This window comes from Tupaia chinensis, unplaced genomic scaffold (genome assembly GCF_000334495.1).
Source record: "Tupaia chinensis unplaced genomic scaffold, TupChi_1.0 Scaffold000060_1, whole genome shotgun sequence".
Lineage (NCBI taxonomy): Eukaryota > Metazoa > Chordata > Mammalia > Scandentia > Tupaiidae > Tupaia > Tupaia belangeri.
Window position 1 is genome coordinate 35,412 of NW_006159518.1, and position 4,374 is coordinate 39,785.

Genomic DNA, 4,374 nt, shown 5'->3' on the forward strand with positions numbered 1-4,374 from the left:
TACTTTCTATCCCTGTATCTCTCTGAGTACCTCGCCCAAAACTGTGTAACTGTGTTACCTCCTTGTAAAGCCATTTTTATCAGTGCTGACACACAGATGAGATGATCTAATTTCATTATTCAAAATCATTTGGTGGTTCCCTATAACCATAGGTGGTGAACTCAAACCACTTCAATATCCACAGCCTTCACTAGTTAACTACTCTTCTTTTCACACCTCCATCCACTGCCACCCAATCCCTTCATGATCTATGTTCCAGTCATTCTTGGCTATTAATGCTTAAGTTTCCCATAACAATATATATTCCTTTACATTTTTATGGCTTTCCACGTACTCCTCTTAGAATGATCTTCCTTCTTCAAAAATGAATTCAGTATTACCACTTCTCTGAAATAGTCCAGCCAGAAAGAGTGGCCTTTATATTGCATCCGTGCTTTCGTTGTAGTAGCTACATTACTGTATTTTATGACTATCTTTTCAAATAGACTCTGAATTTTGGAAGACAGCGAACTTTCCTTATTCATAAAACTTAAAGGTGGGCATGATATTTATTGAATGGATCAGTGAACTAAATACCATCCTGCTATTAAGAAAGAAAAATAAGTAAATAAAAAAGGCATAAACTAAAGCATCACTTTCGATGTCCTCTATGAAATGGAAAGATTAAAATCATCTTCATAAGGAAGAGCAATCATATACTTGTTTCCATGGTAACTATTGTCTGTTTTTCCATTGCTATAACTGAATATCAAGACTGGGTATTATATTATTTTTTAATTTAAATTTAATTTATTCATTTATTTTAATTTGATCAGGGACGGACAGAGTGAGAGAATATGAGAGAAACAGAAAATGAGAAAGCAAGCCACCAGGTCCAGGGCTTGAACCATGGTCGACTATGTGAGAGTCTAGCACCCTTAACCACCATGCCACCTGCCAGCCCTGTGAGACTGAATATTTTATAAAGAATAAAGTTTTGGGGACCAGCCAATGGTGTAGTGGTCAAGATGGCTAGATCCCACATGGTCTACTGCACAGTGCTAGTCCCAGACCTGGCAGCTTGGAAAACACACAGGATGCGCATACGTGCACATGAACACATGCCCAAAATCTCAAGAAGAGAATGGAGAAGCAGTGATTGCAGTGTAGCCATTCCCCTGTGGGGGAGCTTTCTTGCTTTCTCTCTCTCTTTCTGTCTTTGGTGAGCACTTGCACACTATAGAAAAATTGAAAAAAAAAAAAAAGGTTTAATTCAGCTTATGATACTAGAAGTCCAATGCTGAAAGATCACATTTCAAGGATTGTCTTGCTAGTGGGGCTCTCTACAGAGTCCCAAAGTGACCGAGGGCATCACATGGTGAAAGGACAAGAGTGTACATGCCAGTCTTTCTCTCTTCTTATAAACTCACCAGTATTTGTTCATGGGGGACCATCCTGATGACCTTGTCTAATCCTAATTACCTCTCAAAGGCCCCACTTTTTAATACCATAGTCAGATTAAGTTTTTACCCTCTTAATGCCATTACAATAACAAGCAAATTTCAGCACATTTTTTTTTTTTTTTTTAGAGATTTTTGCTATAGGGCATGTGTGCTCACCAGAGAGAGAGAGACAGAGAGACAGAAAGTAAGAAATCACCCCCCAGGGGGGATGGTCATGCTGCAATCCCTTCTCCTCCATTTTCCTCTCAGGATCTTGGACACGCACGCACACATGACTGGTGTGAATCTAAGCCACTGGGCCTGGAGTTCAAACCACAGTCAACTACATGGGAGTCCCGTGACATAGCCATTACACCAACTGCTAGTCCCAGCACATGAATTTTTGAGAGAGATTCAGACCACAGCATTGTCTTTATTTGTGCTAATCACTATTTCCTACATCAACTATGGAAAAAAGAGAAAATATTTCCTCTTAAGGTCATCTTCGTATTTACCTAGAGCTCCTCAGATTCAAGCACTGGGCTACAAGCCATTTAATCCAGTATCAGCTAGGTTGGGAGTATGTTGTATTTAAAGCCATGTTATTGTGTCCCTTAGAAAATTCCATGCATGGACACTCTGGCTAGATCAGATCTTTGTCTCTCTCACTGGATAGCAATTCTATAAATATTTTTACAGAATAAATTTTCTCGGGACTAGCAGTTAGCATAATAGCTATGTTGCTGAACTCCCATGTAATTGACCACAGTTCAAGTCCTGGGCCCAGCGGCTTAAACTCATGCCAGGTGCTTGTGCATGCGTGCCCAAGATCCCGAGAGGAGAACGGAGGAGAAGGGATTACGGCATGGCCATCCTCCCTGGAAGGTGATTTCTCACTTTCTGTCTCTCTGTCTTTCTGGTGAGTGCACGTGCCCTATAGCAAAAATCTCTCCAAAAAAAAAAGAAGAAAAAGAAAAAATTTTCGTTATTAAAATATCCAGAAATAGATAAACAATATAGTACAGAGAGGGTAGTGACACTGTCAGAGGTTCACAACAGCTTTTAAATGAGAGACTGTACAGTGGGTAGGGCTGTGAAATCATTTTTTCTACAGACATGTACATTTCATTTTCAAAGCAAGTGGGGTTCCTTTTCTCTTTTGAGTTTATATTTCTCTTATTTTGGCATGTAACTAGCCTGAGTGTGCTAGGCTATATTTCAAAATGACTCTACCCATTGGTCCATTATAGACTTTGAATAAAAAGGCGAATATTGCCAGCAGTGTGGAGCAGGGATGCTGAGCTAATGGGAGAAGTACTGCTCTGTTGTCAGCTGCTTCAAAGGGTCAACACTCCCTTCAAGTCTGCCCAAACAGCGATACCTGCTTTTGTCTTTTCCTGTCAGGGTGGATTTTTCTGATGCCTTCGATATGTGTACATGCAAGTATATGTGTGTGCTCATGGGTACACACATGCTTAGAATCTCAAATTTGTTACGAACTGTATTTCCCGAATTCTGGCAGTGAGGGCCAGGGTTCAAACCTTTGCTCTCTGATACACTCTTATTCTAAGCACTGATATTACAATGCTGGCTTTGGAGACCTAAGTCAATAACTTAAACAGGAAATACTGAGTATTATAATATTCAGTTCACTTTGGATCATAGTAGGGAAAGATGAGAAATCATAATAGAGGAGCATTTTCAATTTTTGATTAGAGACTTCAGTGAAATAAGTATAAGTTATTAAAGGTACCAAAGTCCTGTAATTTCTGTGCCCCTAAATAATTAGCCCGAGGTTAGAGAATGTTTAAAAGCTCTACATTTGAAGAGTATAAGAAGTACAATTTATCATTGCAAATTTGACCAAATGCAACATGACTAATTTCTTCTTTAGTCAACCTCTCTTGTATATTCTAATCATGTTACTATGTTTAAAAGATAATTTTTGGTTTTCCACTCTCAGAGGTTGGATTGTCTAGAGTTCATAATGGAGATTTCGATAACTCATCATTTCCCTCTCCAGTCTTTAAAGGCATGCCACTATTACCTTTTTTATTTTTCATCCAATACAGAGTTAAAACCCTCATCTTGAAAGACATGTTGAGAATTTGGCTTAGGTTCAGGGATTTCAAAGATCAGAGCCAAAGTTTGTGAGTCTGTGCCAAGAGGAAGGGGGAAGGAGCATGTGACTGGACCCATCTGTAGTAGGTTGCCTTTGATGATGCAACACAAAATAATTAAAACACAACAAAGAATAGTGAATGATTCCAATAATGAACAAAGTCCTCTGGAAGACTGATGAAGATGCTGGTTCAACATTTCTTCTAGGGAGAAATTTTGAAAAGGAAAATCCATTTATTTAATCTTTACAAAAGTCTTACTGGGGACCAGCAGATGGCATAATGGTTATGTAGTTGGACTCCCATGTGGTTGACCACGGTTTGAGTCCTGGACCTGGCAGCTTAAAACTCACCAGACATGTGCACATGCATGCCCAAGATCCTGAGAGGAGAAGGGATTGTGGCATGGCCATCCCCCTCGGGGGGCGATTTCTCACTTTCTGTCTCTGTCTTTGTGGTGAGGGTGTGCACCCTATAGCAAAAATCTCTCAGAAAAGTCTTATTGTTCCTATGTAGGTTGTTTACCATTTATAAATTTTTCTTTCCTAACCTCACGTTGGCATTCATAATATCTAGTAAATCGACTACAAAGCCCTGGTAGGGAATGCTACTATGCAATATCTTTGCAATTTAATGATCAATAAAACACCTTTGTGCCAAAACATAATGATCAGTGTATGAGAAATGAATTCCAAACAAAGCAATAACAAAGATATGAGCAAGATAAATATCTTTTAGATATTAAAAAGGAAACATACAGAAAAATAAACATAGAAATACATAGGCTAGAACCTTGGAGAAGTCATGATGTAAAAACTTGAATGTTTCTTAGA